Source organism: Chenopodium album, chromosome 11 (assembly GCF_948465745.1).
Source record: "Chenopodium album chromosome 11, dcCheAlbu1.1, whole genome shotgun sequence".
Lineage (NCBI taxonomy): Eukaryota > Viridiplantae > Streptophyta > Magnoliopsida > Caryophyllales > Amaranthaceae > Chenopodium > Chenopodium album.
Genome location: NC_137844.1, coordinates 26321406 through 26344161, shown reverse-complemented (window position 1 = coordinate 26344161; position 22756 = coordinate 26321406). Strand labels below are relative to the sequence as shown.

At 35.3% G+C, this 22756-nt stretch overlaps 3 non-coding genes and 2 pseudogenes across 3 annotated transcripts; all 5 read left to right on the top strand.

Annotated features, from left to right (window-relative positions):
• Positions 1–648: 648 nt before the first annotated feature.
• On the top strand, positions 649–767 carry LOC145569754 (5S ribosomal RNA). The gene has a single exon (XR_014096288.1). It is a non-coding gene; the product is annotated as a 5S ribosomal RNA (ribosomal RNA).
• Positions 768–967: 200 nt separating this feature from the next.
• On the top strand, positions 968–1086 carry LOC145569524 (5S ribosomal RNA). The gene has a single exon (XR_014096121.1). It is a non-coding gene; the product is annotated as a 5S ribosomal RNA (ribosomal RNA).
• A 198-nt stretch (positions 1087–1284) lies between these two features.
• Positions 1285–1402, top strand: LOC145569707 (5S ribosomal RNA; annotated as a pseudogene).
• Positions 1403–1598: 196 nt separating this feature from the next.
• On the top strand, positions 1599–1717 carry LOC145569642 (5S ribosomal RNA). Its single transcript, XR_014096214.1, has one exon. It is a non-coding gene; the product is annotated as a 5S ribosomal RNA (ribosomal RNA).
• A 198-nt stretch (positions 1718–1915) lies between these two features.
• On the top strand, positions 1916–2034 carry LOC145569602 (5S ribosomal RNA; annotated as a pseudogene).
• Positions 2035–22756: the final 20722 nt, after the last annotated feature.

Sequence of the window (22756 nt, the reverse complement as noted above, 5' to 3'; positions counted from 1 at the left end):
AAATCAGGTGCTGGAAAGGGTATGAATAAAAATTAGCGCTATAAGATAATACAAGCACTAATGCACCGATCTCATTAAAACTCTGCAGTTAAGCGTGCTTGGGTGAGAGTAGTACTGGGATGGGTGTCCTCTTGGGAAGTCCTCGTGTTGCACCCCTTTTTTGCAAAATTCGAAATTTTTTTTTTCGTTTTTTGTTATATTGAGATGGCAAATTGTTTGAGACGCGTAGATCTCGAAAAAAATAATCAATTTAAAAAAAAAGAATGTTAAATTCAGACGATCGGGCACAAAGTTCCGACTTTTCTAAGGAAATTAGGGGATACAAAGGGTATAAATAGAAAACAGCGCAATAAGTAAATGGGTGCGATCATACCAGCACAAAGCGTGCTTAAGCGAGAGTAGTACTATCATTGGTGACCTCTTAGGAAGTCCTCGTTTTGCACCCTTTTTTTTTCGAATTCCGAATTTCTTTTCGTTTTTTTGTTATGTTCAGATGGGAAATGGTTTGAGACACGTATATCTCGAAAAAAATAACCAATTTGAAAATAAAAATGTTTAATTCGGACGATCGGGCACAATGTTACGACATTTCGAATGAAATTAGGGGCTGAAAAAGGGTATAAATACAAAATAGGGCTATAAGTAGATGAGTGCGATCATACCATCACTAATGCACCGGATCCTATCAGAACTCCGCAGTTAAGTGTGCATGGGCGAGATTAGTACTTGGATGGGTGACCTCCTAGAAAGTTCTCGTGTTGCACCCCTTTTTTGCCGAAGTCGGAATTTATTTTTGTTATTGGTTATTTTGAAAATGGAAATAGTTTTAGACGCGTAAATCTCGAAAAAAATAACCAATTTGAAAATAAAAATGTTTAATTCGGGCGATCGAGCACAAAGTTACAACATTTCGAAGAAAATAAGGGGCTGGAAAGGGTATAAATACAAATTAGCAATATAAGTAAATAGGTACGATCATACCAGCACTAATGCATCGGATCCCATCAGAACTCCGCAGTTAAGCGTGCTTGGGCGAGAGAAGTACTGGGATGGGTGACCTCTTGGGAGGTACTCGTGTTGCACCCCTTTTTTGCCGAATTCGGAATTTTTTTCGTTATTTGTTATTTTGAGATGGGAAATGGTTTGAGACGCGTAGATGTCGAAAAAATAACCTATTTGAAAAAAAAAAGTTTAATTTTGACGATCGAGCACAAAGTTATGGAATTTCGAAGGAAATCAGGAACTGAAAAAGGGCATAAATACAAATTAGCACTATAAGTAAATGGATGCGATCATACCAGAGTTAATGCACTAGATCCCATCAGAACTCCGTAGTTAAGTATGCTTGATTGGGAGTAATACTAGGATGGGTGACCTCTGGAAAGTCCCCGAGTTGCACCCCTTGTTTACTGAATTCGATTTTTTTTTTCGTTTTTGGTTATTATGAGATGGGAAATTATTTCAGACGCGTAGATCTCGAAAAAATAACAAATTGGAAAAAAATGTTTAATTCGAACGCTCGGGCACAAAGTTACGGCGTTTCGAATGAAATTAGGGGCTGCAAAGGGTATAAATACATATTAGCTCTATAAGTAAATGGGTGTGATCATACCAGCACTAATGCACCGGATCCTATCAGAACTCCGCATTTAAGCGTGCTTGGGAGAGAGTAGTACTAGGATGGGTGACCTCTTTGGAAGTCCTTTTGTTGCACCCCTATTTTGCCGAATTCGGGGTTTTTTTTCATTTTTTGTTATTTTGAGATGATACATGGTTAGAGACGCGTAGATGTCGAAAAAATAACCAATTTGAAAAAAAAATGTTTAATTTAGACGATCGCGCACGAAGTTATGTCATTTCGACAGAAATCAGGGACTAGAAAGGATATAAATACAAATTAGCGCTATAAGTAAATGGGTGCGATCATACCAGCACTAATGCACCATATCACTTCGGAACTCCGCAGTTAAGCATGCTTAGACAAGAGTAGTACTATGATGGGTGACCTCCGGGGAAGTCCTCGTGTTGCACCCCTTGTTTGCCGAATTCGGATTTTTTTTTTTGTTTTTGGTTATTTTGTGATGGGAAATTGTTTGAGACACGTAGACCTTAAAAAAATAACCAATTGGAAAAAAAAATGTTTAATTCGGATGCTCGGGCACAAAATGTTTTATTCCCATCAAAACTCCGCAGTTAAGCATGCTTGGGGGAGAGTAGTACTAGGATGGGTGACCTGCTGGGAAGTCCTTGTGTTCCACCCCTCCTTTGCTCAACCCTTCTCTTGCCAACTGTAGGGACTATTTCAAGCATCCCACACTCGAGTCCCACTTTCATCATACACTTAAGTATGGTGGCATCCAAAGGGAAGGAATCTAGAGCAAAAGAGTCGCCAACAAGTTTTAGGAACTTGTAAACTGTTCACGGGGTGAAGGTTTCACCCCTTCACGATCCATGAGATCGCTAACTCTATAGTGGTCTAGAACCATGACTGGATATTCGGGGATGAAGGTACAAATCCAACGTAAAAGAGATTGAACCTGCCCTAAAAATAGGCCTGTACTTTATTCTTCTCATATTCATGTGCGTTTTCTAACTAACATACAATTAATATATTAATCCTAAACCTTTTTAATCTATGTTGGTTAAATATTAATGCACAAACAAATCTATTATTGACGATCACTTGAATTATAATCACATTAGCCTAAATAAGATTATTAATTGTCTTATTAAGCGTGATTACAAGGACAAATTCCCTTTAAACCTGCAAGAGAGGGTGTGATCAAGCAATAATAATAATAATATCAAGCAACAATAATAATATATTGATACAAAAAATCATCAACATAATATTCTCATCAAAGTTGTTCAGGGGAAATAAATTACTATAGGGGGGGCCTGGGTAATTTGTACTCCCATTTTTAGGGGAATATACTACCCTCTTAAAATGTTATTCCCCATCCAGGCAAATAAAAAATTCTGAAATTTTCCTCCCATAACTTTTACCCTCCTTTTACTGGCAATCCAAGCGGGCCCTAAGATTATTAGGAGGAGGAAATTAAAGTTAAATTGAGAGATTTTTTTTTAATTATTTTTTTACATGAATGTTTTTTGGTTTTCTTAGATTCTGGTGGTTTTAGGCCTTATTTGGTGATAGCGTTTGAGGTAGCGGTTAGCGTTTTGACCAGCCGGTCAAAACACTACTTAAAAAAATTTAAGAGTGTTTTCCAAGGTAGCGATTCTAGTAGCGGTTAGCGATAGAGGTAGCGTTTAGGTAGCTTTTCTTAAACTTTAAAAATAGTAGCATTTAGAAGTAGCGGGTAGCGTTTGGCAAATTTTTTTTACTTCTAAAACAATATTTATATGAATTTTGATATATTTTGGTATTGCAACCGCTACTTTTGCCAAACACTCATACTATTAACCGTTACTTCGACAGCTAACCTCTACCCACTACTAATTCACTGCTACTCGCTACCTTAAAAGCTACCCGCTAGTCGACTGTTAAAAGCTACCCGTTACCGCTACTTTTGCCAAACGGGACCTTAGTTGATTGAGGCCAAATTTTATTTTTTTTAAATTGCTTTGGCGGTAGTACCCAGCTTTTTTTTAATGAAATTTTGGTATTAACACTAACGTTTCCTCTATTTTAAATGTTTAATTCACCTAAAAAATAATGTAACACCTCTTAGTGTTGCCATAAAATGTTACTAATTTAAAAAGTGTTATTATGAAATGTTACTTATGTTAAAAGTATTATATTGAGTGTTACATTCTAATAAAGTGTTACCAAAGTGTTACTTATAAATCTAATATTTTGCATTTCAAGAAGTGTTACCAATTACGTGTTACATAAACTCAATTATGTACTAGTGTCATTTGTTGATATTTGTAGACACCAAATTGCGTCTTCCCAAAAACCAAACCCATTGATGAATATCTTTCACGTCATTGTTTATCATACAAAGTGAAATGTGAAAGAGTCTCGTGAATTCTTCTATTTTCTAAAATATTTTAATAAAAATAATTCATTTCTGTTTTCGAAAATCATTCATTTCGTATCCTATTTATGAAAAATATCCAATATAATTTAGTTTGGTCCATAATTCAGGTCAAACAATTGTGTAGTTGGATGGGGCTTGAAAAGAGCTTTTTAACGATATATTATAAGTCCAATTCCGATCAATAATAAGGAAGTTATGGCCAAAAGACTAAACTGGGTCCAAACGAGTGCGACCTAATGATCATGTGGAGGGTCTATTAATCTTAATTATGTTCCTAAAACAATTAGGTTTAATTAGAAGCTTCTATGATTTTCTAAAAGATCTTAATCATCCTTTTTGAAAAGATAAGATAAAGAGTTTGAAATTAAATAAAACTCCTCTTTTTGAAAGTCCTAATTCTATTCGAAATAAAAGACGTTCAAAGACAGTCAGATATTATTTTTGTCCAAATCTTAAATGGTTAGATATCTCTTGAAATTATCTTTCCAATGATAAATTATAATATTAATTCCGAACTATAACGAAAAAGATATGAAAGAAATACAAAACTCAATCCAAAACTGACACCCTTCAACTATTTCGGCCATATATTTTATTCTAGAAAATATTTTTATCTAATTCCAATTTGGTTAGAAAGTAGACTTCAACAGCTTTCTAACCACATATTATATGCCTTATTTCAACCTCTGGATCAAAAGTTATGATAAAAACAATATGCAAAAAACTGTTTTTATCACGCCGCAATAATCCTATCGCGCTGCGTCAAAAAGAATTTTATTCCGATTCAAAGACTGACTCTTTTCTATCGTTTACGGATGATTTTTCTCTATAAATAAGGTCGTTATTCCCTGTTTTCAAAAAATCAACAATCATCTATTATATTCATTCTCTCTCAAAACTAGAAGCTTAATATTTCTCCTTCTTTCTAAGCCTTGCCTTTTCAAAAATACCATTCGTACATCACGAGACTTAGACACAGCTAGCCAAGGTCGAAGTTGCCTTCGCCCTAGACGTGAAAGGTTGATAATTTCTAAGGGTTTGGTCCCAAATCGCTTTTTTAATTATTTAAATTAATTGTTTGATTTAATATTTTCCTTGAAGTTACTAATGTGTGTATTGTTTTGATAGAAAAAGATACGAGGCAACAAAGTAATTTGTTTTATTGCTATATATCTTTAGAAAGCATGCTTAGATTATTTTAATTCCTAGTATCATGTTAGGATGTCTTTATATATGATTCCTAGTATCATGTTTAGGGTATTAACTAATATTTTCAATATCATGTATGTTTCAGGAATCATGTTTAGGTTGCTTCCTATTTCTTATATCATGTTAGTATCATGTTAGAGTTAAATCTTTGAACTTTATTGCTTAGTGAAATGTTAGGATTTATTATTAATCATATTACTATCATGCCTAGGATCTTGATAATATTATTATGCTTTAATGAGATTGAGATTAAGATTATGATGATTTGTTGTTAATAATATTATGTTTACTGATATATTTATTGTTATTGCTTGATCACGCCATCTCTTGCTGGTTTAAAGGGAATTTGTACTTGAAATCACGCTTAATAAGATAATTAATAATTTGATTTTAGGCTAATATGATTTTAATTCAAGTGATTGCCAATAATAGTTTTATTTATGCATAACCAACATAGATTAAATAGGTTTAGCATTGATAAATTGATTGTATGTTGAACGAAAAGCGCACATGAATATGAGAAGAATAAAGTAAAGGCCTATTTAGGGCAAGTTTAATCTCTTTTAGGTTGGATTTGTACCTTCATCCCCGAATATCCAGTCATGGTTCAGGACCACTATGGAGTTAGCGATCTCTATGATCGTGAAGGGTGTAGCCTTTACCCTGCGAACGATTTACAAGTTCCTAAAACTTGTTGGCGGCTCTTTTACTCTAACTTCCTTCCCTATGGACGTCACCATACTTAAGTGTATGATCACAGTAGGGCTCAAGTGTGGGATGCTTGAAATAATTCCCTATAGTACTATATATATATATATATTGCATTCTCTTTATATACATTATATATTGATGTTTAATGCAAAGAATAATATCAATGTCCCATATTATCATATCAGGGGATAAACTACAAAGTGCAACTAATTAAACCCCCATTGGATTTGCATACTTAACTACTTAAACAACGTACAATCCGTTAATAAGGTAACCCGTCCAAAACATTCACATTTTGGATTACATAATTATATTAAGAACTACAATAACTATCTAAAACCATAACCAAAATAATTACTACAGAACATTAACTGCCTTAATCTAACTTGGGTTCAAAGGACCACTATCAGTCTAGCTAATTGGGACCTGAATCAGATTCAGACGAGCCTGTTGAGTTTGTATACCCAAATCTCTCGACCCGGTTGATGGTCTCTTGAAACATATTTTCAACATACGCCGCTGGGAATTGGGTTTCAGAAATTGGTAAATTCTTCACTATTTCCACCGCCACATCGGCCTCTACACCATTAGCCTTACATATCATGAAAACAAAAGTCCTGTACTCGTCATCATCTTCCATGAATATATCTTGAAATCTCTTGGCACTAAACCTGATCTACTTCAATTTTGCTACGGTATCCTTCGGCTCCCCATGTAGCGGAGTAGAAAATTCCCTCCTCATAGTCACCAGAGCGTTCACGTCTCCATGAGTTGATATTAGTTCCTTCAAAGTGTCTTCCCATTCGTCTAATGGCATGAACAACTCCAAGAAGCGCTTAACATACTTGAGCTCGCTTGCCCAGTTAGTTGAACCACATTTGGACAGAATATCCCTTATTCCAGCCAAGTAAAATGTTAATGGTACAATGTATAAATCAAGCATATAATATAGCATACAATAAGCTTGTAGTCTAAAATAAAGGGGAAATAATAACTTAAACGGCCTTCGAAAATGATACTCTAGATGGAAACGAATTCCACCCATAACATCGGAACTCATTTCCAAGGTGGCGAGCTGGTGCCCGTATATCATAGTTTTGTTCCTCTTTTTAAGAGTAATAGTCCCCAACATGTCTTGCAGGTGATCTGGTGAGTTCTTGAGGCATTCTTGAATGTCCTCAATAGGCACATCTCTCTTTTCGCGTCGACATGGGGGGTGGACAAAATCATAAGAGCAATGGAGGGGTGGGTTTTTTCTAATGTTGTTCATTTTTTGAGATTTGATAGAAAAAATATTTGAAATAGGTAATGTTGTGTGTGTCCCCATATAAATGTACATTTTTATAAGGGCAAGGTGCCTATGTCGACTAATAATAAACCTGGCAATGCTGACCGAGACACAATGAAGCGACTCAATTCTAAGTGATTATGATGACTCGAAATTAACTTTAAAAATATCAACCTGAAACTGAAATCTTAAATTGACCCGACCATACCTGTACCGACCCAAAAATTGTAGTTGGCTTGATCTTGGCCCTCCCCCTCGAATATGACCCTACTCAAAGTAGATTGAAATGTTTTTCCCGAAATAACGTAATACCTGAAGTTGACCCTAAAAATAATAAAACCGTGATATTAAAAATGTACAAAATAAGACGAATTTAACAAGACCACTCATGATTATATTATCTTTTATAGATTACTGGTAATTTATGGTAAAGTTTTTCAAATTTTTGCCCAAAAATTGCAATATGCCAAAAATAAAGTAAGGGAGAGAGTATAAAGTAGGGCTTAGAAGGTACATGTGTTGAGATTCATTTCACAAGCACTACACACATCTCTAACCCTAGTCTTTGGGGAAATAGGTTTGGCACACAGTAAAATCAATTTTTAAACACTCCTACGTGAGAGAGGTTTAAGCCAATTCCTTTATGAGTCTTATTCCTTATAGTCACAAATGTGAACCAAACTTCAAGCATAAATGTGAAGCAAACTTCATGATTTGCTTTTTTCTTTCATACTTTCTATTTAGAGCTTAATTACATTGAGCCTCGCGTCGGGTCTAATGTTAGCATAAATAACAGAAACTAACCAGGATTGGGAAGAGCAAATCCCCTTCATTCCCGTATGGATCTCCTTCTCCGTCTTTTGTATTGTAAGAAGGAAAAGTTAAAAAAGTTAGAGTATAATGGTCTTTAAATGTTATTCAAGAATATAGAAAGAATCAATATTGTGGCTATCTGAAGTATAAACAAGAACTAAATTATGGGACGAAGGTATTATACAATAAGTTTCTATCTCTTTAATTTTTTTTTTATATTATTTTTACACTATCTCTTTCCCATCAACCAACCCCAAGAGTTTACTTTTGTGCATGTTTTATTCGCGTAATGCCTAGCCGTATTCTAATGCCTCAGTGATACGAGTAATATATTAATGGATTGTTTTGTTGAGTGTAGGAATTGCAAATTCTTTGGAATTTTATCTCTAATGAAATTGAATTTTCTAGGAAATTCTAAAAAGTGTTTGGTTAACCGAGGGAAATGGAAATTTCCATAGGAAGTTCCACTTACCTAGATCCCCTTACCATAGCCAATCGTTAACCATTGAGTGTGGTGATTAGGAGAAAGATTGTGGAAGAATAATTGAAACACAAAGATAGATAAAATTTTGGGGAAAAAAAAACCAATAATCTGGTTATGGAAATAACCAGGTTAAACTTACTTCATCCATTTTATGGGAAGTGGGAATTTATGAGAATTACTACTTCTTATGAATTTGTAAACCAAAATTCTCCAAATAATTTCAATTCCTAAAAATTCCAACTTCTCATGTTTTTGTAACTTCTCATGTTTTTATTTGTCAACCAAATAACACCTAATAATATAGACTTATTATTGTAATGATATTTGAAAGAACGTGAATATGATTTTACCTCATTGACCTATTTTTCAATTCAAATTGGTATGATGATATTAATTTAAAATCTATGCATTGGATATGTGCTCATTATTCCATTTCCATTGAGCGAATACATATACTATCATAAGGTTCATAACGCAGCACATATATATATGTTGACATTCAGTTTTGATACCGTCTAATTACAATCCTTAAAATAAAACCTGATTATATTTGGTATTACAAACTGAGTGCAATCAACTACAAAGAGTCACTTCGAAAAATAAAATTATTTAAAAAAAAAAAAAACCTACAAAGAGTCAAAGATGCAACTACTACAGCGTAGAGTCTTGGATATCATATACTATATCGACCATAATTAATATACAACATTAACGACCTTCCTCCAATGTTTGTTTAATGGGTCTAATCATGGAATACTACCACTTGGCCAATCGCAATCGGGATATGAATCTAGCCAATCTGGGTCACACGGTTCACACGATGACCATAGGTATATGCATCCAAATCTCTCGGCATGCTTGATGGCCGCTTCTACGAGGTTTTCAGCATAGGCGAGTGGGAAATAGGTCTCTAATACAGGTAGATTCTTTAATATTCCTTTCACCACATCGGGCTATACACCGTTTGCTTCACATATAATGGAAACATAAGAATCGTACTCATCATCAGCTTCTTCGTATAACTAATCAATTCTCGTCATTGAATTGGACCCACTCCAATCTTGCTACAGTATCCTTCGGCTCAACATGTAGCTGAGTAGAAAATTCCCTCCGCATAGTAAACAAAGCGTAGACATCTCCATGCGTGGATAGATGTTCCTTCAAAACAATATCCCATACGTCCAATGGCATGAACAGCTTTAAGAAGCGTCCAAAATACATGAGCTCCCTTTCATACTTAACCAACCCATATTTAGACACAATATCTCTTAATCTTGACAACTTAAATGTGAATGGTAAAGTGTATAAATCAAGCATATAATACATCAAACAATACGCATGTTTATGAAAATAAAGGGGAAACAAAATCAAAATTGGCTTTAAAAAAGGATACTCTAGATGGAAACGAAAGCCACCCACCACATCCTCATTCATTTCAATGGCGGCGAGTTGGTGTGCGTTCATCAAAATTCGGTTCCTCTTTTTATGAGTAAGAGTCCCCAACATGTATCGAAAGTGATTTGGTGCATTTTTAAGACATTTTTGAATGTCCTCTATTGAGACATCTTTCTTTTCGCGTTGACATGGGGGATAAACAAAATCATAAGAGCAATGAAAGATTGGGTTTTCTCTAAGTTTGTTCACTTTTTGGGATTATAGAGGAAACATTAGACATAATTAATGTTCATTATGTCTTCCCGTATAGATATATATATATATATATATATATATATATATATATATATATATATATATATATATATATATATATATATATATATATATATATATATATCTCCTATGTTCATTTTGTCTATGTTCATAGTTAATGTCCTCTATGTTCATTTTGTCTTCACGTGTGTATATATATATATATATATATATATATATATATATATATATATATATGGGCTAGGTGACTCTGTCTCCTCAGAATAGCTCATTAGGGCGGAAAATTCATTATTAATTCAAATTTACAAATTATGACTACAAAATTTCACAAAACTACTTGCCAAAATAACCAACACACGGATCTGAACAATATTATTCAGTAGGTAAAGTAACATTTTATTATTATGTGTAAGACAAATAACCAACATGTATTAGACACAAATCATTCCGTTACATCTTCGCATTAACAAAATATGGTAAGACACAATAAAGAATGTCCTACTTTTTAGTAACTTCTATTAAATTGTTTAATATCTTGAGGCTACGAGTTTCAATAGTTTACTTTATTACTAATTAAAATTTTATAGGATATTTGTTAGAGTTTTAGACTTTCTAACTTATTAAAAAATTAGTAAATTTGTAAATATATAGTAATATAAGTACATGAAAAAAAAGTCAAAATTAGTTTTATAATTATTTTCATGTGAAAATGGAATCGGTTTAACATCAAGTCGGGTTAATATTAAATCGGGTTAAAACATATCCGAAAATCGGTTATTTGTCGAGTCATTTTGGGATCGAGTTGAGTACAAGTTGTGTTAAATAAGTTTAGGTTTGATTTCAATACGGATCAATTCGAGTACGGGTTGAGTTCAAGTCGGCCAAATAGATGTCGGTTTATGTTCAGGTTGGTTACTGATCAGATTTAGGTCATGAATTTCTCATGTCAAGGATCGGTTACCGTTCGAAACAGATGATTTGTTCGGTTTTGGCACCTCTATACACATCGCACACATCACTCGATTTTGTACCTTAAGTCTATCGAATTTGTTGTTACTTATCCCCACATATTTATCATCACCACTCTACACCTACTGCAACTAGGGTACTATTTATCATCATTGCTACTTTCCACCTAGACTCCTTCAAATAGCCCCAATTACTATTTCATGTGTGGTCACATCAACATCTTAACAAGGTCGCCATTTTGACACATTTTTACATTATGATTCAAATTATTTTAATACAGTTGTATGACTAAAGTGAGCCAGAAAGTATATTTTATATAGAAGGAAATTAGGAGTGGAATTAAACTGAAATAAAATAACTGGATAAAGCTTAACGGATTGAAATTAAGCTGAAGTGAACACCTTTACTCTGAACAACGCATTTGACGGGATTTTCGTCAGTCATTCAACTTTTCTATTTACATTGTCATATCTAAATAAAAAAACCAATAACTATTGTAGTTTCAAATTGTTCAATTTCCTGTAAAACCTATTTTACCAAATTGGAGGAGATAGAACATTAAAATAATAAAATTTGATCTTTATTTGGTTCACTTATTGAGAAAAAATTAATCCAATATTGTAAAATGCATTATAACAAAGAAATGTAACAAAAATACTTTAAAATTGCTTTGAAAAAGAATAATAAAGCCAATCTTTAAACTCGACAAATATTATGACGATAGTCGTACCTCCCTCTTACCCGTATGTATTGCATCGTACAGGTAAACTAATAAGCATGGTACATACCATGGTATGCATGTTATGACACATGGCAATTTCAGATTGATTATTGAGGGCAATGGTACGTTGATGTGATGTCAGCATGACCCCTAAATGCATGACTTGTTATAAGTGAAATACTTTTCAAGCGAGTAGGCTACCTAGGCATCATTACTTGCATGAGACCTGTAACACTAGACCTAGACTATATGCATCATCGTGATGATTAGTACTCCGCCCGTTTTTCGGTCGTTTTTAAATACTTGCTCCACTTATCTTTTTGGGCTGTTTTTAAATACTTACTCCATTTCCTTGTTTGGGAAGCTCTTTCAATATTTAATTAATTTAACTCATCAAGTGGACCCAACAACATTAATTCCATATTATGTCCTTCAATTCTCTCCACTAATTTTGGTTTTTGATAAATTTTTTTTCTTCAACCAATCTCACTAACTTCAAATTTTATTACTTTTTTCAATTTTCTCCTAAAACTCTGCGCATGAAGAAATGGAGCAAGTATTTAAAAATGGAGGGAGTATTATGTATTCTAATTCCAAATGGTAACGCAAAAACATCTTCATTTTAAATACTGTAGTTTAAAGAACACCCCTTTACAAATATATACTCTCTTCGTACCATTATTTCGTCCTTATTTCTATTCAAACTCGGTGTTTAAGGAGGATGGTAGAAGTAAGAAAATATTCTATTGGAAAGATAAAAAGTAGAGAATACTGTATGAGAAACATAAAAAGTAAGTACTAATTATTTGCTATTTTTAAAAACAGACACATTATTTAGTTAGGGATGCTAAAAAAAAAAGAAAAACACTCACGAAAACGGCACGAAATTGTGGAATAGATTGAACATTAAAATAACACATATTAATGTTCACTCTATGCATGATATGACACTTGTATAGTTGTATTCAAAATAGACCCTATTATATTCGTCTCATTATTAAAACCTTCCAAGTGGCTTTTTCCCGACTTAATGTCCACACCAACTAAAACCGTGCTTAGTTTGTATTTGGCTTGCAAGTCACATTTTATAAAATTCATAGTAATATAATTACGAGGCATGTACAACATATGGATGTTATCAATGAAGATGCCTTACTAGTGAGTTCAAAGTTAATACATGGCCGTATAACCACGGGCGCCTATGGTCAAAGTACAGTTTGACCTGTTTACCCCATGCAACGACCACACCACCTACTCTGGAGTTGGGTCCAACTGCTTCCATTCTGTACTCATTTCCAATCCAATTTGGAACGTAGTCCAACCACGGCCTACTTGTTCTTGCATCTGTGATCCCCATTAACATCGGAGCGTATGTTTCGCACAGCTTATTAGTGTTGTCTATGAACGAAGGCCTATGCATGCTTCGTGCATTCCAAACAATGACAACAGAACCTTTCCAAAAGCCACCATGTTTAGACCCTTTCACCAATAAGTCACCATGAACAAAAACCCGTATATAGAGAGTAGCACCGGACCGTGTTATTTGTGAATGAACTTTTATTAAAATGAGGGATAACGTACTCTGTAATTCCATCACGTGGATTCCACCTTTGTTAGCCCCAAGGAATATTCTCGGGGCTCAGTCGGAAGAGCAAAGATTGATATTTGATCTGGGTCGATTACTGTCTTCAGATAAGATATTGGAACTAATTCCGTTGGTATATATTTTGGTATAGACCATGTCGCGAGGAAAACCAAGGTCGTTGAATTCTATGTATCCCCCGATCAAAACCAATCTTATAACCAAATCCAACCCTAAGTATAGGGGTAAGTCCGGGTCGAACCCAAGGGAATAAGGTATAAGCTAATGTCTCAAGTTAAGCTATCCCGAAGCCTAGGTAAGGGTTGGTCTAAGCAAACTAAACAACGCTACTAAAAATGAATAAAAGAACGATATTAAGGATGCTAGGGAATTAGAATCCACATGCACTCATGACAATCATACTAATTTGGCAAGAATTCAACCAATCAAACAATGTGAGGGAAGGTAACAAATGCAATCAAAATCACTTAAAGAGCTATTTCCTAGGGTCAAGCTATATGTCTCTACAAATGACTTCAAAGGAAAATCGCAAAACAAGATCAATCAATAATAATAGCTTCTAAATCAATTTGTCGTATCAATAAAAACTATCTTATGAAATCTAGCTTGATAGTTAAGGTTGATCGCTCCTCAAAATATCAAATACATGCACAAATTTCACCAACCAATTTAATCACAAATTTGATCAATCAAAATCCCCCAATTAGCCATGAATTATCACTCAAACATACTTCACCATATCCCTAACAAGTAATCTACTCACTACACATTGCAAAATTGAATAGCAAAACTAAACTAATCACCAATTTCATCATCAACATTGTATTCAAAATATACTCAAGCTATGAAAAATCAAATCAAACAAACAACAAGTAATTCAATCAAATATCATGAATCAAAAGCTAAAATTGTAATAAAGAGTAAAGAATTCTTACAAAACTTTGTTCAAAATCAAAGAGGAAGAAGATTGAAAGTATAATTCATCAAATCACCAAGTTTCTCTCTCTAGAATCTAAGAACAAAAGTTTCCTCAAATTGAGCTTCTCTCTCTAAAAATCAAATATATTACAAATTCTAATCTATTATCCCTCCAAAAAATGAAGAAATTCTATATATAGTAAAACTAACAAAGGAGGAGTTAGTTAAACGTCCAAAAAGAAACCCCAATAGGTGCGCCCTCTCCTCTACTTACGCGGCCGGAATAAAATGGGTACGGGACAGGGGGAGGAAGGCTGCGCGACCGCTCCTCTCTCTTGTGCGGCCGCGTCACAGCTCTACGCCCACGCGCCGCCCTCGTGTGCGCTCGCGCTTGGGAGCATGGCACCTCCTTCTCGTGCGTGCGTTGATGCTCCCGTGCGCTCAAATTGATGCATGTTGGGGGTTGCAGTTTCCAAGGGTCTTCACGGTGGGTTCAACACCGGTTTTAATGCCCACGCAGCTTGAGAGCGTGGCTTTGAAGACTTGGTTTTTGCACTCCTTCACATTTGAGCTTCAAAAGGAGGGACCGGCTTGCATCTTGAGCTTTATAAACCCCGAGAAAACGCTATTGAGCTCCTTGAACATCAATAAACTCCTGAAATCAAAGAAAAGCAAACAAATAAAAGAGAAAAAGCAAAATAAACCTAAGAAATGCAAGAAAAAGGGAAGATCAAATAAGAAAGAACAAACTAGAGAAAAAGACATATAAGCTAAAGAAAAAGAGATAAAAGGGCTACAAAAACGATTGAAATTCATCTTAAAATAGGCTGAATGAGTGCCATAAATGACACTCATCAAATACCCCCAAGATAGACTTTTGCTCGTCCTCGAGCAAGACAAAACCAAGGAAAAATAGGTAGAAAAACTTATTCAAACAAGAAAATGAAAAAGATAATTATGTACACTAAAACACACTTTCGTAGGAATCACGGTTGTTTTTAGCTACAACAAGCCCTTTAAACCCCTAAGTCGCCAATGAGGACGAGTAAGGTCTCTTAAGGGTATCCAAAAAGTTTGACCCATAACTCTTGAAGGTAAAAATGAGGCAAATCATTAAAAATAAAGTAAAATCAAAAAGGAAAAATTCAAACAAATAGCTTTTGAAATGGACTTTTACAAATGGTCAAATGCAAGTGAATTAACAACTTTCTATACAATAAGGGTATGTACGTTCTAAGATATCCAAGGTTGATTAAAACATAACATATGCTAAGCATAGAGAACTAATGAGACACAATTCACCTTCATCCCAAAAAATCTTACCACATTTTCCCAACTTGTTTCAAATCCACCTCTAGTGAGCATCTCAATGATTCCTCGAAGGAACTGGAAAAGAAGAGATTTTAGGGCTACTCGACATCTTAACTATGCACACCGCTCTATAGGCTTGACTCACACCTCCCTCCACCGACTTGTGACTCAACCACGAAGGTCAAAAGGTCTTGAAAAGGGTTTTAATGTAAGGGCGAAAAGGGTGAAGGTAGGCTAAAATTTGAAATTTGGTGGTATACCTAAATTGTGAAGCAAAGATTGGCCAAATCTCAACACCAAAACCAAGTAATCACCAAAAAAAAACACCAACACCCCCAAGCTTATTATTCAAAGCCAAAATCACAATCATATATACAAAAAGCGTAAGAACGCTTCCCCCCAAGCCAAAATATTTTTGAACTTTTTCATATTTCACAATTTTACGCTTTTGCCAAAACATTTGAATTTTCTTTGCTTTTTCTCATTTTTTCAATTTTTTCACATTATTGCAATGTCCTCGCCTCTTTTAACTATGGACGGCTTTTTCAACTTGACATTTGCCTTTTATTCACAAGATATTTACTACACAAACTTGCTTACATTAAAAGAACTAAACAATCAATCTCATCCACCAAATACTCCAACAATAAAGACCAAATGCTTCACAAAAACCAAAGATGGGAAAAAGAATGAAACAAAAGGCTCAAAAGCTAAAGATGTGGCTTGAAAAGAAAGGTATATGGCTCAAATGGTTAGCACGAAGGCAAATGTAAACCCAAAACAAAGAAAAGAAAACTATCCTAGAAAAGTAAAAATTACCACCCCGGAAAGATGCCTTTGTCCTTCCTAAATGGCTTTGTCGCGATCTCGGGAGATGAGAGTAAAATTCTAGATAAGGAAAGAAATAGTCAAAGATCTATGTGCCACTCAATCAAGAAATGTTGAAAGTAAGAAGAATTAAAACCTCACACAGTTGTAGCAAAAACTCACTATTTGCTTTATATCCACTAAAGGGAGCAACTCCTTCTTACCACAATCCAATGGAATCCGGCTACAAGGTCCCAAAAGGTCTAAACCTCTACCTTAGCATACCCTATCCTAGAATCAACCAAAGACACTCTCAAAACATGCACGCTAATACGACATAGGAAATTATTCATTCAAAAGTAAAAGTTTTGATGGTATTATGTCCAAATGTAAATGCAAAAACAACTAAAAAGATGAAAACAAAGCCTCAGAATCTTTTTATCTTTTTCATTTTTGATTGAAAAAAAAGAAAAAAAAGGGGAAAACTAAGAGAAATAAAAGGAAATGAAAAGATAAATAAATGCGAAAGAGTGCATGCAAGACATGTAAAACCCAATCGACATACAAGCGGTCATTCAGCAACATCGCCAATAACCCCAAACACTCTATGGTGTTACAAGGCAGGAATTTTCGAACGATCAACTATTCCTAGACTAATCCTAAACTAAGCAAACAAGAAAGAAAAAGGGAAAGAAGAAATAAAAAGATCTCACCGAGTACTCCAAGCAATGCTAATGTAGAGAAATAAGAACAAGCATAAACCGTCACGATGCTCCAAAAGCAAAAGCAAGGATAATACACCAGGTGAGATATAAAAATACTATATACAAAGAAAAATTGTTAGTCACTTCCAAGCAAAAACATGATACAACTATGCTGAGACAAAAATGATCATAGAATCAGAGAAACAGAATGAAATGGCAGAAAAAACCTCATCCAACAAGAAAATCAATCAATCAGCAGGAAAATAACGATCAACAACTGTAGGGAATATTTCAAGCATTACCCCAAACTTGAGCATGGTGGTGTCCAAAGGGAAGGAAGCTAGAGCAAAAGAGTCGCCAACAAGTTTTAGGAACTTGTAAACCGTTCACAGGGTGAAGGTTACACCCCTTCACGATCCATGAGATCGCTAACTCCATAGTGGTCTGGAACCATGACTGGATATTCGGGGATGAAGGTATAAATCCAACCTAAAAGAGAATGAACCTGCCCTAATAGTAGGCCTCTACTTTATTCTTCTCATATCCATGTGCGCTTTCTAACTAACATGCAATCAATAGGTTAACCCTAAACCTGTTTATCTATGTTGGTTGAATTTAATGTACAAATAAATCTATTATTGGCGATCACTTAAATTATAATCAAATTAGCCTAAACAAGATTATTAATTATCTTATTAAGCGTGATTACAAGTACAAATTCCCTTTAAATATGCATAAAAGGCGTGATCAAGCAATAATAATACATATCAAGCAACATAATAATAATCATCATAATCATTATAACAATCATAATTAAAATAATCATGTTAAAGCATAATATTAATAGCAAGATCCTAGGCATGATACTAACAAGATTAATAACAAATCCTAGCATATCACTAAACAATAAAAATCAAAGCTTTAGCCATAACATGATACTAACATGATATTAGGAAAGAAATTAGGAAGCATTCTTTTAATCATACTTGATATTAGAAATTACCCTAAGCATGATACTAGGAAGCAATAAAACATCCTAAGCATAATTTCTATATCATAATATCAATGAAACAATTAAATTACTTACTTCGATGCCTCGTACCTCTTTCTAATAACAAAATACACACGTTAGTAACTTCAAGGAAAAGCATAAAATCAAACAATTAAATTAAATAATGGAAATAGAGATTTGGGAACAAACCCTCAGAAATTATAACCTTTCACGTCCAGGGCGAAGGCAACTTCGAACTTGGCTAGGTGTGTCTAGATCTTGTGAATGCAGAATTTTGTTTGTAGAAAGTTGGTTTAGAAAGAGAGAGAGAGGAAAGCTTCTAGCTTAGAAAGAGAAAGAGAAAGATGATTGTTGATTGTAGATCCTTCAAAACGAAGGTTTCAAGAGCCTATTTATAACGAAAATCAGCAGGAATATGATAAAAAAGAACGGAGTTCGAAAAGGAATAAAACACGACTCTGTTGCCGCAATAGACTCTGTCGCCAGGCGAAAACCTGTGGTGCGGCGCTGCAGACAGTTTTTCCACACGTTTTCCTATTTCTAATAAAATTTAGCGCACGAGGGGTAAAACTGTAATTTTATTTAAAACACCTTTTTTATTCTAAGTAAAACTAAAACAAAACTCAATTATCAATACTAATCACATTAGGATTCAAAAGAACCTTCTAGAAGATTCTAGAAGACTATAATCAATCCTAATTGCATTAGGAATCATAAATCACAATGGGCCCTCCTCTAGATCATTGGGCCGCATATAAAAGTCAAACCGGGCCCAGTTTAGTATTTTGGCCATAACTTCCTCATTATTCATCGGAATTGGGCTTATAATATATCGTTGGAAAGCTCTTTTCGAGTCCAATACAACTACACTATTATTGGACCCTTGCCATGGACCAAACTAAACTAGATTGGATATTTTCATAAAATAGGTTTTCGAAAACAGAGAGAAAAAAAAAGAAATAAAAAAACTAACCGCAACACCAGACTTTTTACACTTTCACTTCATTCGATTAGATTCAACGTGAAAAGTATTCATCACCGGGTTTGGTTTTGGGAAGACACATTTGGGTGTCTACAACAACAGACCAATATCATATCATCATTATCAGAAAACATCACCATCAGACAGAAATCATTATCATAAATAATCATAAAAAATGGGACAGAAACTCAAAGACAAAGCCGCAGTGAACCATAAAAGCAAAAGGAGAGACCAAAGAAGCACAACAAGTCATAAGAATACTCCCCCAAGCCTAAAGTGAGTTACCCCCCTCCAAGCCTAAAATCCTAGCAACAAGCAGGAAAAAGAACATCACTGCAAAACAAGCATAAAAGGGAGGGTAGCTAATATGGTATCACTCGGCGTTGTGGTAAGGGGTAGAATGGGTACTCCCATCACCGACCTCAGAAAAGACTTGGCTAACAACATCATCTACCAACATTGGCCCTTTATCTCTCAACCTACTCTCCTTCCGAGCCTTATCCCTAGCAAAATAGTAAGACCAATCATCAAGAGTCGGCTCACCCGATAGCCCCCATGGACCAAAGGTTACGGGATTAGGGAAGGGTTTAAGGTTAGCCGGGTCATAGGTAAAATCATAACCTTCGGGCCTTTTATAATCATAGAAGGCCGGAGTGGTCCCTCTAATTGCATTGGGGGGCACATTGGGCCCCTCGCAATAAGGGTAGCACAAAGATAGCCCTTGGTCCGGATTGTAAGGGACCCATTGGGGAATGGGTCCTTGTTGGACCGGGAAGTAGGGGTAATTCAAATATGGCTCAATCTTTCCTCCCCTCACATGCAAGTCATAGATTTGCCTAGCGTGATAGTCATAACCAAGCACAAAGTCATTTCTCAAAGGAGAAGCATTCAACATATTGGCAATGGAATCAATTTTTGCATGAAAACTAGGCAAATCACATTGAGAAGAAGAAGAAGAAGAAGAAGAAGAAGAAGAAGAAGAAGAAGAAGAAGAAGAAGAAGAAGAAGAAGAAGAGATCATAGGAGTACCTCCTCGAGACACCGAGGGCAAATCATGAGAGAGTGTACAAACGGGAGCAAGCGGGTTGATGCGAAGGTTGGGCGGAGGAGTCCTCTTGAGAGATGGATCGATAGGCCAATTGTTGGGCCACCAAGGGAGAGGGGTGTCCAAGCACGGAGCTGTGGCCTCCGGATGAGGGATCGGGCACTAATTGGCAGTCCATGAAACTTTCCACATGAACAAATCCTCTTTAGAAGTCCGCTCCAAGAACTTTTGGTTGATCAAAGCATAAGTGTTGAGGAGATAGGATGAAGACTTCTCTCGACGGTCTCGGATGGGCTCAAGAGACAAGATATCTTCTCATACTTCTTGTTGAGAGAAAGAGTAATGATGGTGATCAAACCTCCCAATTGTATGCTTCCGCAAAGAAAGACACCATCACGAATATTAACAAATCGATCAAGAAATTGAATCCCAAAGTTAATAACCCTAATTTCTTTAAATGGTTGATCCGCCAACCATAGAAAATTTAACTCCTCCTAGAAATAGCACCGAGGGATTCCTTTGAGAAGAAAGCATAGGTAAGTAACCTACTGAAATATCTCAAGGCCGGATGAATGATTGAAGCTGCTTTGGAATATTTAGGTTGATATGTCCCTTCCACCGAAGTATGTCTCCACCAACGACCCTCGTTATACCCATGATTATTTGACAATTCCTCAAAGGCCGGGTAGATATACTCAGATTCTTCTAAAGGTACGGGGAATTTTAATATCTCATTGAGGTAAGAAAGTGGGATGGAGTGATCATTATTGAACAGTTGAAAATTCAAGGTACAAACAAGCTCACCACCCTCTTTTTCTTCATGCACCTCGAGAGAAGAGAGGAACTCAAAAGAGAGACGGGTGTAAGTTGGAGCACTTAAGCCAGTGAAATCCTCCAAACCAAGGTTCCTTACATCATCATCTATTCCAAGCACTGTAGTTGTTGAACGATCATAAAACCTTGTTGATAGGAGTTTCCAGGAGAAAAGCCGAATAAAGTTCTCCCAATGCTCGCTCTTTGTAAACTCTATTTTGTAAGTTTCACTCACGTTCGGAGGGGGTGGAACGACCTCACGGAAACTAGAGCCGTGGGCTCGTTTAGGACGTCGGAGTGGAGCCATCTACACAAACAAACCAAGACAATATTTCAAAAACATGAAAGATATGGTGCTCACAACAAGTTTCATAACCAAAATGGATGAATCTTCAACCAATATAATGGTCACATAACAAGTATGGAAGAACATTTAAACCACAATATAAGCAAGGATTCATAAACCATTTGAGAATAAAGAGTGAGCAACAACATTCTTACAAGCATTTATGACCATTTCAAAGAGGGTGAAGACCAACAATAGTGGTAAAAAAATAATTGTAATACAATCAAGCAAAGCCATAGCATCAAAAGTTCATATATACATCAGTAATCATCATGAATACAAAATTTGGGGACATGAAATAAGAAAATTAGGGACACCATTGGATCATACACCATAACATTCAAATCCAACAAGACCATACAAGGTGAGAAATTTATCATGAAAATCAAATGAAATAGAGAATTCATACCTTGAATGAGTGTTTAATTCAAATGAAATGGAGTATAAGGCACAAGTAATAACTAACAATCCCAAACTTGCAAGTTACAAACCCCAATCAACAATACCCAAATTCCCAACTTTTGGAGAGAGAAAATTAATTAAAAAGCATAAAATTGGGTATTTGAATTGATTATCAACCAAAGAAAATGAACAATGATGATCTATTGATGAAATATAGGAGCAAAAGTAGTGAAATTGCTTAAGCACTACAATGAAAAATGAAGCAAAATGAATGAAGAAAGAGAGGGAGAGAGAGAAAAGAGGGATGTGTTTAAGGGGGGTAGGCAACAGACCAGCGCGCCCGCGCAGGCCTCGCGTGCGGCCTTACAACTCGAGGTTTCTCTTTGCCTCTTGCAATTTTCGTCACCTATGTTTATGATAAACACGAACATAGGAAGTTTCTAAACCCCTTGGCAATGGGTTCAACATCCATATTTCATGAACCCACCGTCTTGCACCCACCAAAGTTCAATTCTTACTCAAAACTTCCAATAAGCACAAAAACAATTCATCTTCAAAATTTTTATGAAGATTATTGTTGGCAAACATACCTCAATCATATTAGAACTACCTTAAATCACAACAAATAAAGAAAATTGGTTAGTCCACTATCAACAAGAAGAAAGATAAAATGAAAAGAAAAATGGAAATAAGGTTAGAAAGTCGGGTTGCCTCCCGAGAAGCGCTTGTTTAAAGTCATTAGCTTTACGTTCTCCACCCTTTCTTAAGGCGGATCATAAAGAGTCATTTTGTGAATAAGGCCAACAAAAACACCATCGACATACTTCTTGAGCCGATGACCATTGACTTTGAAAGAAGATGATGAATCCAATGAAGAAATTTCCACAACACCATTAGGAAAAACACCTAGCACCATGAAAGGACCACTCCATCTAGACATGAG